Source organism: Schistocerca piceifrons, chromosome 1, assembly GCF_021461385.2.
Source record: "Schistocerca piceifrons isolate TAMUIC-IGC-003096 chromosome 1, iqSchPice1.1, whole genome shotgun sequence".
NCBI lineage: Eukaryota > Metazoa > Arthropoda > Insecta > Orthoptera > Acrididae > Schistocerca > Schistocerca piceifrons.
Window position 1 is genome coordinate 364547034 of NC_060138.1, and position 14156 is coordinate 364561189.

At 43.0% G+C, this 14156-nt stretch overlaps 1 protein-coding gene across 4 annotated transcripts in view; it reads right to left on the minus strand.

Moving 5' to 3' along the window:
* The window catches only part of LOC124785632 (dihydroxyacetone phosphate acyltransferase), a 134331-nt gene that overhangs the window by 36262 nt on the left and 83913 nt on the right, over positions 1 to 14156 (minus strand). The gene's annotated exons all lie outside the window — the stretch shown is intronic.

Here is a 14156-nt window from a genome sequence, read left to right on the forward strand (position 1 = left end):
GAAGAGAGACTGCAGCCTTGGCCGCTATATCGGCCGCCTCATTTCCACAGGTACCAACATGTCCTGGGATCCAGAGGAACGCCACCGAGACACCCCCCAAGTGGAGCAAGCATAGGCAGTCCTGAATCAGGTGGACCAGACGGTGGACAGGGTAGACAGCTTGGAGACTGAGGAGAGAGCTGAGAGAATCTGAACAGATGACATACTGTATCGCTGATGGCGATGGATGTATTGGACAGCCTGGAGAACAGCGTAAAGCTCCGCAGTATAAACCGAACACTGGTCAGGAAACCGAAATCGATTTGGGGCGTCGCCAACAATATAGACACTCCCTACACCAAATGATGTTTTTCAGCCATTAGTGTAAATAAATGTGGCATCCTTCATTTGTGCGCATAGAGTAGAAAATGCCCGATGATAAACAAGTGAAGGGGTACCATCCTTGGGAAACTGACAAAGATCACGGAGCAGGCAGGTCCGGGGACGGAGCCAAGGTGGTGCTGTACCCCAAGTTGTCAAGAAAGTTTTAGGAAAGCGGAAGGAAAGAGAATGGAGCAGTTGACAGAAACAGACTCCCTGTGGTAGTAGGGAGGAAGGGCGGCCTGCATACCCTAAATCAAAGGAGGCGTCGAAAAAAATGTCATGGGCCGGATTAGTGGGCATGGAAGACAAACGGCTAGCATAACGACTTAGAAGGACAGCTCGCCGATTGGACAGCGGAGGCTCAGCAGTCTCAGTATAAAGGCTTTCCACAGGGCTGGTGTAAAAAGCTCCAGACACTAAACATAATCCACGGTGGTGGATAGAGTCAAGACGCCAAAGAATAGACGGTCGAGCAGAGGAGTAAACTATGCTTCCATAGTCCAATTTCGATCGCACTAAGGCGCAGTAGAGGCAGAGAAGGACCACTCGGTCCGCTCCCCAGGAGGTACTATTCAGGACACGGAGGGTGTTGAGGGATCGCAGACAGCGAGCCGAAAGATAGGAAACGTGGGAGGACCAGCACAGTTTTCTGTCAAACATAAGACCCAAGAATTTAGCGACGTCCGAAAACAGAAGGTTGACAGGTCCTAGATGTAAGGAAGGTGGAAGAAACTCCGTACGATGCCAAAAATTAACACAAATGGTCTTACTGGGAGAAAAGCGGAAGCCTGTTTCGATGCTCCAAGAGTGGAGGCGATCGAGACAGCCTTGAAGACGTTGTTCAAGAAGGCTGGTCCGTTGAGAGCTGTAGTAGATCGCAAAATCGTCCACAAAGATGGAGCCCGAGACATCAGGAAGGAGACAGTCCATAATTGGATTTATGGCAATGGCAAACAGTACAACACTTAGCACGGAGCCCTGGGGTACCCCGTTTTCTTGGGAGAAAGTACGGGAGAGAGTAGTGTTCACCCGCACTCTAAATGTGCGCTGTGCCATAAATTTGCGAAGAAAAAGGGGCAACCGACCGCGAAAGCCCCAAGAGAACAGTGTACGGAGGATGCCTGTCCTCCAACAGGTATCGTATGCTCTCTCCAGATCAAAAAATATTGCTACTGTTTGGCGTTTCCGGAGAAAATTGTTCATGATATAAGTGGAGAGAGCAACAAGATGGTCAACTGCAGAACGATGCTTTCGGAAACCGCATTGGGCAGGTGTTAAAAGACTGCGGGACTCCAGCCACCAAGCTAAACGGCAATTCACCATACGCTCCAAAACTTTACATACACTACTCGTGAGAGAAATGGGGCGATAGCTAGAGGGGAGATGTTTGTCCTTTCCAGGTTTCGGAACAGGAATGACGACAGCTTCCTGCCATAGTCTGGGAAAAGTACTGTCGGTCCAAATTCGATTATAAAGGCAAAAGAGGTAACGCAGACTATGGTATGATAAATGCAGCAACATTTGGATGTGGATACCATCCGGTCCTGGGGCGGAGGAGCGAGAAGAAGAGAGTGCATGTTGGAGTTCCTACATGGAGAAAACAGTATTGTAGCTTTCGCGGTTTTGAGAGGAGAAAGCAAGAGGTCGCACTTCCGCTGCACGTTTCTTCGGGAGAAACGCTGGCGGGTAATTTGAAGAGCTCGAAATCTCAGCAAAGTGTTGACCCAATGAGTTATAAATTGCGACGGGGTCCACTAATGTATCGTACGCGACAGTGAGCCCAGAGAGCGGGAAGAAAGTAGGCGTGCCTGATAACTGTCGACTCCAAACTTTTGAGGAGGGAGTGAGGTGTTAAATGAGTAAGTAAAGAAGTCCCAGCTTGCCTTCTTGCTATCGCGGATGACGTGACGGCACCGCGCACGGAACTGCTTATAGCGGATACAGTTGACCAATGTAGGATGGTGTCTGAAAACGCGAAGAGCACGTAGCCTCTCACGTATTGCATCACGGCATGCCTCGTTCCACCAAGGAACTGGGGGGCGCCGGGGCAATTCGGAGGTGCGAGGTATTGAAAATTCCACAGCTGTACGAATAACGTCTGTAATATGAGTGACCTCATCATCGACGCTAGGAAAGTGACGGTCATCGAATGTCGCTCGAGACGAAAAAAGTGTCCAATCGGCTTGGGCAAACTTCCAGCGTCTCGGGTGCATATATGGCAGTTGTGGCTGAAATCTAAGGACACATGGAAAGTGGTCACTCGAGTGTGTATCAGCAAGGGCGAACCATTCGAAGCGCCGAGCTAGCAGAACAGTACCGACCGAAAGGTCCAAAAGAGAGAAATTTGTCGTGGAGGCAGACAAAAATGTAGGGTCCCCAGAGTTGAGGCAAAAAAGATCCGCTTGGTGGAAGACGTCTAGCAATAGTGAGCCACGCGGACAAGGATGTGGAGATCCCCAAAGCAGGTGGTGGGCATTGAAGTCCCCAACCAGCAAATAGGGGGGGGGGGGGGGTGGAAGCTGACCAAGAAGTGAGTGTGGACGTTGGAATGTATACAGTACAAAGAGAGAAGGTGTATCCAGAAAGGGACAGACGGACAGCGACTGCTTGGAAGGAAGTGTTTAAGGGGATTGGGTGATAATGGAGAGTATTATGGAGAAGAATCATGAGTCCTCCATGGGCTGGAGCGCCTTCAACAGAGGGGAGATCAAATCGGACTGACTGAAAATGGGGGAAAACAAAGCGGTCGTAGGGACGCAGCTTTGTTTCCTGAAGACAGAAGATGACCGGCGAGTAGAATCGTAAGAGGATCATCAATTCATCCCGATTGGCTCGAATGCCACGGATATTCCAATGGATAATGGACATAGGGTGGACAGAAAATGGAAGAATAGGACCAAGGTTGCTGTCAACTCAACGACTGCTCAGAGCTTGCGACCGACAGCGTGGAACGGCACTCAGCCGAAGGCAGAAGATCCTGATCCATAGGTTGTTCAGGAGCAGCTCCTGCCACCAGTGATTGGCCGCCAGCAGTGTGCCTCGGCGACACAGAAGACGGCCGAGGACGGTTACCACCAGGTGGTGCTGTAGATGAGACACGCGTGATGGAGAAGGAGAGGAACTGGGATTCTTATTAGCCTTCTTGGAAACATGATGTTTAGATGAAGGAGGAACCGATGGTTGTGAAGTTGGGGTATGCTCTTTTTTGGAAGTCCGGGTGTCTGATTTTTGGGATCGAGATTTAGCAGAACCCGATGAAGGGTGGGCCATAGAGTGAGCAGGCGAAAGTGGGGAGTTGGAACGGGCGATCTTTGCGCTTGACGATCTGACGACCGTGTCACTAAAGGTGAGATCACAAGTCTGCGTGGCCGCCTCCTTTGTTGGCCGAGGAGAGGCAAGGACAGTGCTGTATTTTCCTTTCTGAGGCACAGTGGGATTTCGACTGGCGAATAATTTTCGAGCAGCAAAGGTCGACACCTTTTCCTTCACTCTGATTTCCTGAATGAGCTTTTCGTCTTTAAAAATGGGGCAATCTCGAGAGGAAGGAGCGTGGTCACCCATACAGTTGATGCAACGAGGGGACGGAGGTGGACAAGCACCCTCATGGGCATCCTTACCACACGTAACACATTTGGCCGGGTTGGAACAGGACTGGCTGGTATGATTGAACCGCTGGCACCGATAGCAACGCATAGTGTTTGGGACGTAGAGGTGAACGGAAATTATCTCATAGCCCGCTTTGATTTTCGATGGGAGTTGAACTCTGTCAAATGTCAAGAAGACAGTACGAGTTGGAACGATGTTCGTGTCAGCCCTTTTCATAACTGTATGAACAGCCGTTACGCCCTGGTCAGACAGGTAGTGTTGAATTTCCTCGCCAGACAATCCGTCGAGGGAGCGTGTATAAACGACTCCACGTGAGGAATTTAAAGTGCGGTGCGCTTCCACCCGGACAGGGAAGGTGTGGAGCAGTGAAGTACACAGCAATTTTTGTGCCTGGAGGGCACTGACTGTTTCTAACAAGAAGGTGCCATTCCGTAATCTGGAACAAGACTTTACAGGACCTGCAATTGCATCGACACCTTTCTGAATAATGAAAGGGTTGACCGTGGAGAAGCCGTGACCTTCGTCAGACCGAGAAACAACAAGGAACTGTGGCAACGATGGAAGAACTGTCTGTAGCTGAGACTCAGTGAACTTACGCTTGTGAGCAGACATAGTGGAAGGTGTGGACACCATTGCGGAAGAATCCTCCATGATTACCGGCGTCTCTGATGACGCACTCCACCCTTGTGGGGGCCCTCTCTGAGGGCACTCCCGCCTTAGGTGATTGTTCACACCTCCCGAGAAACAGATAGAGGGACCAATCGTAAACATGATTTGCAGAGTATCCATGTAGACGTAGATGGACACCTGTCCCACACATCCTCCTACTACCATCTACTGTAGCTCCGTCACAGGCATCTCCTATCCCATCAACGGCAGTGCTACCTGTGAAAGCAACCAAGTAATCTACAAACTACGCTGCAACCATTGTGCTACTTTCTAAGTCAGCATGACAACTAACAAGCTGTCTGTCCATATGTATGGCCACCACCAAACTGGCCAAGTGACAGCTGGATCACCCAGATGATGAACATGCTGCCCGACAAGATGTGCTTCCTAAAGTGACTGCTTCACAGCCTGCACCATCTGAATCCTTCCTACCAACACCAACTTTTCTGAATTGCACAGATGCGAACTCTCCCTACAACGTATCCTTCATTCTCATAATACCCGTGGCCTCAGTCTTTGCTAGTCACTGTCCGATCATCTTTCCCCTTTCCTGCTCCCACTTCAGCCCAACACAAGCCTTCTATTCCATTAGCACACCTACTACTAGGAGTTTCCTCTTGTCTTGTCTTCTCTCTCTCTCTCTCTCTCTCTCTCTCTCTCTCTCTCTCTCTCTCTCTCTCTCTCTCTCTCTCTAACCCAACCCTCTTCCTTCTCCCTCTCCCAGCACAGCCTGCTGACTCTGCACCTAGCTACTCTATCCTGCCTCCACAACATCCCTGCTCACTAACACTGCAGCACTTCATCTTCCCCACACCTACTGTGCTGTCCCTCCCGTTTCCCACCCCATGCCGACACCTTACCCTCACTACCTGAACATTGTTGCCCTACTCAGAAACAGGTGCAGCCTGCAGTTGGGCCTGAGAGGCTGTAGCCAGTAGTCGTGTGTGTGTGTGTGTGTGTGTGTGTGTGTGTGTGTGTTCAAAAGCTAAAAGTTTAGCAACATTTTCATCATGTCTGACTTATTTTACTAATAATTTTTCAATGAAAAATGATATTCCCAAGCTGTTCATGTTTGTATTTTCAGTGACAATATCCTTTGATAATAAGCAATGTTATACATATTTCTTATTTTTTGACTTTATTCACTTAACTGGCACTGTTGCAGATAAAGTATAAAATTCACTCTGATTAATAAAATTTATAACTTGATTCATCACAGATTTGGGTAATCGTCAGGAGAGTGCCAAACCAACTATTGGTGGGGCAGTTTGTGTTAGGAAGCATCCATGTGATGATTGATGTGAGCAATAGGACTGTGGATTCATGATGAGACAGTCAAAGAAATGACTGCCTCACAGTCGTAGATTCTTCTATAGTCGGTAACCTACTGGCTGGGGCTGTGACACTCCAGTCACTTTTCCATGCTGCTAAGGATCAGTGATGTAATGTCACCTGCCTGTCAGACTCCAGTATCTTTATTTCCAAGAGCACTGTTCCTAGTAACCTCTTGGGGGGAAAAGATCCACGATTTCATTCTCCAGTACCCCAACATGACTGGGGAGCAGTGGAATACTACCTTCTTCTCACTGCCATTAGGTTCTAGGAGGAGATTTTATATGTGTGTTATCAATAGACATCAGAAATAGTAAAGGCCTATAGGCTGCTCATGGAGTCATGCTGATTAGGAAAAATTTGTGATTGGGTGTGGATGTAATGAAGAGCCTGCATGATGGCCACCAATTCCACTGTAAAACAGTACATGCACTAGACTAGGAGTGTCACTGCTCCTATTGTACATAAATACATAACCTGTCCGGTCTTCAATTCTTGAGCCAACCACATAAGTACACTACTGGCCTTCAAAATTGCTACACCAAGAAGAAATGCAGATGATAAACGGGTATTCATTGGACAAATATATTATACTAGAACTGACATGTGATTACATTTTCACGTAATTTGGGTGCATAGATCCTGAGAAATCAGTAGCCAGAACAACCATCTCCAGCTGTAATAACAGCCTTGATACGCCTGGGCATTGAGTCAAACAGAGCTTGGATGGCGTGTACAGGTACAGCTGCCCCCGCAACTTCAACACGATACCACAGTTCATCCAGAGTAGTGACTGGCGTATTGTGAGGAACCAGTTGCTCGGCCACCACTGACCAGACTTTTAATTGGTGAGAGATCCGGAGAATGTGCTGGCCAGGGCAGCAGTCGAACATTTCCCGTATCCACAAAGGTCCGTACAGGACCTGCAACATGCAGTTGTGCATTATCCTGCTGAAATGTAGGGTTTCGCAGGGATCGAATGAAGGGTAGAGCCACGGGTTGTAACATATCTGAAATGTAACGCCCACTGTTCAAAGTGCCGTCAGTGAATAAGAGGTGACCGACACGTGTAACCAATGGCACCCCGTACCATCACGCCGGGTGATACACCAGTATGGCGATGACGAATACACGCTTCCAATGTGCGTTCACCGCGATGTTGCTGAACACGAATGCAACCATCATGATGCTATAAACAGAACCTGGATTCATCCAAAAAAATGACGTTTTGCCATTCGTGCATCCAGGTTCGTTGTTAAATACACCATCGCAGGCGCTCCTGTCTGTGATGCAGCGTCAAGGGTAACCGCAGCCATGGTCTCCGAGCTGATAGTCCATGCTGCTGTAAACATCGTCGAACTGTTCGTGCAGATGGTTGTTGCCTTGCAAACGTCCCCATCTGTTGACTCAGGGATCGAGACGTGGCAGTACGATCCGTTACATCAATGCGGATAAGATGCCTGTCATCTTGACTGCTAGTGATACGAGGCCATTGGGATCCAGCACAGCTTTCCGTATTACCCTCCTGAACCCACCGATTCCACATTCTGCTAACAGTCATTGGATCTTGACCAACGCGAGCAGCAATGTCGCGATATGATAAACCGCAATCACGATAGGCTACAATCCAACCTTTATCTAAGTCGGAAACGTGATGGTATGCATTTCTCCCCCTTACATGAGGCATCACAACAACGTTTCACCAGGCAACGCCGGTCAACTGCTGTTTTTGTGTGAGAAATCGGAGTGATCCTCTCTGCAACTGGTGCAGTAATACAGTTGTACACAGGAGTACCTGTGTGCAATGGTTGTTTGTAATATCCACAGGTGGATTCATGTCTACACCTAGACAAGATGGCCATATTTCACACACTTTAAACATTTCATGACAGGTGGCACACAGAGTTTTCCATCACAACTGTAAACTATAATCTCAACTTTATCTAGTAAAGTGACCCACAAATGCTTCAGTGTCTACTTTGTCTACCTGATGCCGCCTCCCCCCCCCCCCCCCCCCCAAAAAAAAAAAAATGGACTGGCTATGATGTTGGGAACTTAATGACCTACCCTGCAGTCATTACAGCTCAAATTTTTGAAAATAAAGTGGAGGTCCAAGCCAGTATGCATGCCATTTGTGGATAAACCAAAAGCGGTGTAGGATTTAACAGAAACAGTACAACTGAGTAACTGAAAGTGGAAATCAAAAGAATGACTGAGTCAACATCAACCAGGGCATTGTAATGGATCTGGGAGATGTTATTTTTTGTACCATATTTGTCGATACCGAATTGTAAATGTTTTCTTATATTTTTTGTCAGAATTTATTATAATTTGTCTTATTATATGTTAATTTACTTCTGTTTTTGAGAGTGAAAGCATATTGATTACTATTAGAAAATGTATCGAAGAATAGCAAAGAGACTGATTACAAGTGGAAGCTTGTGTGTTGTGTAAAATATCTTTGACGTTGGAGTCGTCTTTGACTATAGTCAGTCGGCAGCTAACTCTTGGTGTGTGTTGACAGAAGAACAATGTGAAGGTCGCCGTCATAAATAATTTTGAATTATGTTACTATTTTTTTTTTGTATTAACTATAAAAAAGAAATTACATTTGAAGAAATGGTATTTGAAACACCAAAATGAGGCGAACACGTTGAACCACGTCTTTTCTGCAGCCGACAAAGATGCATTGTGGAATCATACTTAGACAACTGAAGCCAAGACTAATATCGTCTTGCAAACGTCTAACGGAAAAGGTACTGTCACGAAATATGGCAAATTTAAGTAAATAAAAAAATAGTGACCATATTTTCAACTTGTGTTTTAGCCGGGATGCCATATTTCAACTGGGGACTGTAGCCGGGATATTGTGTTCACGAGATCTTCAACAGTGCTACGAGGAAGAAAATTTTTGTGTGTTAATACCAATTTCTTCAGAATGTGTGTTACAGTATTTGTGTTCATCGGGAAGTAAAAGTTTTGAGAAGACATGTTTCAGCAAAAAAATATAATTTTCGACAGAAGAAAATACTTCAAGAATTTTGGTCAACAATCACATGGATGGAAAAAGTGGTTTTGCAACAGTAGAAGAGTGTTCCAGATAAGTCACGAAACGCTCGTATTTTGTTAAAACAATATTTTTACCTTGTTTTGTATTGTTGTGTATAAATTTTTGTTCTTCACAATGACTTATGAGATTTTCGAGAGTATTGTGCCTTTACCTTGTTTTGTATTGTTGTGTATAAATTTTTGTTCTTCACAATGACTTATGAGATTTTCGAGAGTATTGTGCCTAAAGTAGAAAGTAGTAATTTAATAGACTTCGAACATCAGGACAGGTCAAATGAAACAGAAAGAACCGATCAATTTGATTTAAAAAGTTTTCTTGTAAATTTCACGAAAGAAATTAAACAATCAGTTGACGACAATAAGACTTACTGGGATGAAAAAATTGATAACATTTTGTTGCAAATCCAAGCAGTCAATACCCAAATGGGTGATCTTTCGAACAGAGTTGGCAGTGTTGGGGAAAAAATTGAATCTGTAGAAGCAAAAGTAAATGAAACTGATGCTAAATTGAGCGGTGAAATTAATACTGTAAAAAATGAGTTACTGGTAGATAGGGAAAGAAATTTAATTGATTTTAATGAGATAAAAGGGGAAATTAAAAATTTGGATGAGAACACAAAAGTTTTAGCAAAAAATGTACAACAATAAACTGACAATCGTTTGGTTACTCTAGAAAAAAAAGTAGAGTGCAATGATTTAGAAAACAAAACATCTGTCAAAGAACTTAGCGAAAAAATTGAAAGTTTTGACATTGAATTTCAAAGCAAACATCACAATGTCAACACATGCAGTCTTGTATCTAATGTTCCAGTGAAGCACTTTTCGGTAGATGGACCCTTACATCCCGTTGATTTTATACAGTATTGTAAGGATTGTTTTTTACCTCACTCACCAGATGAAATAAAAATTAAATTTGTGAAAAAATTCTTGGAAGGCGAAGCTTTGACTTGGGAAAACCAGATTGTAACTTTGGGGATGACCTTTTCAGAATTTGAATCAAAATTTCTGAAAACATTTTGGGATGATCTTAAACAAACTAGAATCAAAAGTGAATTTTTGAATGGGAGAAACTATAGAGAATCAGATGGGAACATGAAACAATTTTGCAAAAGTGAACTTCAAAAACTTATTCATTTAACAAAACCTTTGGATGGCTTGATCAAAATTGATACCTTAAAGAGAAGATTGCCATCAGCAATGCAGTTGAGTTTAGTTCATTGTCCTGATAGTAATGTAGCGCAGTTTCTCAATTATATTGAAAAGTTGGATAGGGTAACAACAAGAGCACACAGTGGGGTTACTCAGAAAGGTAATGGTCAAAATTGGGGAAATGACAACTTTCAAAAAAGGGAACAAAACAATTATCATGGTGTCAGTCAAAATTCAGGGGGATATAACAATTTTCAGAAGAAGGACCATAATTTTTATCCAAAACAAGAACATGATTTCCGCGGAAATAATCAACAAAATAGAGAACACTTTAGGGATCAAAATCACAGAAATTTTGTTAGAGATCAGTACAATAGAAACTATCAACAATCAGGTAATGTTTGGCATAGGAAAGGGAACAGAAATGTTGATCAAAGACATTGGCAGAACCACAATCAGCAGTTCAAACAGGAACCGGAAATAAAAAACGAGTAGGGCCTTGAAGGTCCGCAAGGTTGAGGCAGAAGGTGAGCATGATGAAAGGACCAATGGATGTGACTATCATAAACCCAAACATGACAGTTCCAAACCTAAGCTATTACATGAGGTCATTAGTTGTTACTTATTGAAGCAATTTCAAGAGGAAAATAACGATGATAAAGATAACATTTTCAGTACACAAGAACATACAGTAGATAAAAGTAATTGTGATTCATTTAATTTAACAGAGTTTTACACTTGGGCAGAAAAGAACAACACTTTGTCAGATGATGTAATTTGTAGTAGTTCAGAGATGTGTGTGAATGAAAGAGAGAATGCATGCTGTGAGAATGAAAATGTTGGTGAAAGTGATCTGGTAACTTTAGAAAGGGGAAATAATATTTTAGGGGATAATTTGAATGTGTATGACCTGAATATGTGTAATGATAATGATGTTGATGATAAAGTTGGTAATGATGGTAATGGTAATGGTATTGATGATAATGTTGAGGAAAGGTATTTCATTAGTTTAAATACAGAGTTGGGTATACACATGGTTGAAAATGGATTAAATAGTGAGAATATTATAGAAATTCCCAGGGATGTTACCAGGATGAATAAGGCTCACAAGCTGGATGTATGTGAAAGTGTGAATTTTGATGTTGTTGGTAAAGAATCTGACTACACAAATAACGATGACATATGTATAACTTCTAGCCTAAGTGAAACTTTTACAGATACGAGGTGCATTCAAGTTCTAAGGCCTCTGATTTTTTTTTTCTCCGGACTGGAAAGAGAAACACGCGCATTGTTTTAAAACGAGGCCACGTTCATTGTCAATATGTCCCAGAGATGGCAGCACCGTACGGCAGATGGAATTTTACCGCCAGCGGCGAGAATGAGAACTGTTTTAAATACTTAAGATGGCGACATTTTCCTTACTTGAACAGCGTGCAATCATTCGTTTTCTGAATTTGCGTGGTGTGAAACCAATTGAAATTCATTGACAGTTGAAGGAGACATGTGGTGATGGCGTTATGGATGTGTCGAAAGTGCGTTTGTGGGTGCGACAGTTTAATGAAGGCAGAACATCGTGTGACAACAAACCGAAACAACCTCAGGCTCGCACAAGCCTGTCTGACGACATGATCGAGAAAGTGGAGAGAATTGTTTTGGGGGATCGCCGAATTACTGTTGAACTGATCGCCTCCAGAGTTGGCATTTCTGTGGGTTCTGTGCACACAATCCTGCATGACGACCTGAAAATGCGAAAGTGTCATCCAGGTGGGTGCCACAAATGCTGATGGATGACCACATGGCTGCCCGTGTGGCATGTTGCCAAGCAATGTTGACACGCAACGACAGCATGAAAGGGACTTTCTTTTCGTCGGTTGTGACAATGGATGAGACGTGGATGCCATTTTTCAATCCAGAAACAAAGAGCCGGTCAGCTCAATGGAAGCACACAGATTCACCACCACCAAAAAAATTTCGGGTAACCGCCAGTGCTGAAAAAATGATGGTGTCCACGTTCTGGGACAGCGAGGGCGTAGTCCTTACCCATTGCATTCCAAAGGGCACTACGGTAACAGGTGCATCCTACGAAAATGTTTTGAAGAACAATTTCCTTCCTGCACTGCAACAAAAACATCCGGGAAGGTCTGCGCGTGTGCTGTTTCACCAAGACAACGCACCCGCACATTGAGCTAACATTACGCAACAGTTTCTTCGTGATAACAACTTTGAAGTGATTCCTCATGCTCCCTACTCACCTGACCTGGCTCCTAGTGACTTTTGGCTTTTCCAACAATGAAAGACACTCTCTGTGGCCGCACATTCACCAGCCGTGCTGCTATTGCCTCAGCGATTTTCCAGTGGTCAAAACAGACTCCTAAAGAAGCCTTCGCCGCTGCCATGGAATCATGGCGTCAGCGTTGTGAAAAATGTGTACGTCTGCAGGACGATTACGTCGAGAAGTAACGCCAGTTTCATCGATTTCGCGTGAGTAGTTAATTAGAAAAAAAAATCGGAGGCCTTAGAACTTGAATGCACCTCGTACTAATGACACACACACATTTCTTATGAATTTATGGCTGAACAGTCAAACTATTTCTTTTGACAAGAACTTTAGAAAGATGCTTATTAATGTATGTGAAACTGTATGTCTTGAGTGGTGGAAAAAGATGAGATATTTTATTTTTGAAAAGCTGAAGGATAAGTACTTCAATAGTATACAATGTGATTTGGATGAAAATTCTTGGCTATTTGAGATAATAGAGACTACTAATGACAATTTTGTATCTTGTGCAAATTTTATAACTGTGACAAATAATACATGTAATGATATACCATATGATTCTGATAAGTATAGGCTTGGGGAAATTGAAAGTGATTTATTACATGAGGATACAGGTTCTGAGAAAAGTGATCAATTTTGCAGTCCTTATATAAAAGTTCAAATTGGGTCATGGATTGGTAAATGTTTAATTGATACAGGAAGTGAGGTCTCGGGAATATCTGAAAGGTTAAGCAAGAAATTGAAAGTGGGGAAAGATTATGTTGAGATGCCAGTTGTTGGGGTAAAGATAAAAGGTGCTACTGGGAAGAGCAGTAAATTGGTAAAAAGCCAGGCTTTAGTGACATTTTTAATTGAAGGCAAGTTGTTCACACATGGATGTTTTGTAATTCAGGAATTTAATGAGGATTTTCTTTTGGGTATGAATTGGATAGTAAAAGTAAATACAGCATTTGATTGGGTTGGAAGAAAACTTTTGATAGAAACTAGTGAAAGGGAATACATTCAGACAAATTTTGTGAACACACTTGGTGATCAGAGTAATGGAAATTTTGACAGTATCAATTTACTAAAAGAAAATAGCTTGGAGAATATTGAAACTCACAGATTTGATACTGATGAAGTTGAATTTAGGAATTTAGTAAATTTGAAAATTTCAGAAACACAAAATTTATATGGGGAGCAAAAACAACAGTTAGAAAATCTGTTGTGGGAATACAGTGATGTTTTCAGTGACATACCTGGTAGGGTAAAGGGTTATCAGTGTGAGCTTCAGGTAAAAACTCATGAACCATTTTTCATAAAACCATACAGTATTGCAATATCAAAAAGACCTACTGTTGAGAAAGAGCTGAAAAAGATGTAAGGATGTAATACAATAGAAAGGAGTATGAGTGCATATAATAATCCTCTAGTAGCGGTTTCGAAAAAAGATGGAGTAAAACTATATAAACAGAAATCATAATTTCAAAATTTAAATAACCTATTATCATCTAAAACAAAAGTCCTCCACTGGAATATGCTTGTTAGAACAAAACTACTTGTACAACCAAGTATGTATATTTGCATGTATAAATTAATAATTTGAAGTCACATGTTAATTGAAACTGATGAAAAAACACTGTTGTAACAAAAAATGAGAGAAAGATTTATTTTTACTTTTTTTACAAAAAAAAAAAGTCTCCATAGTGAG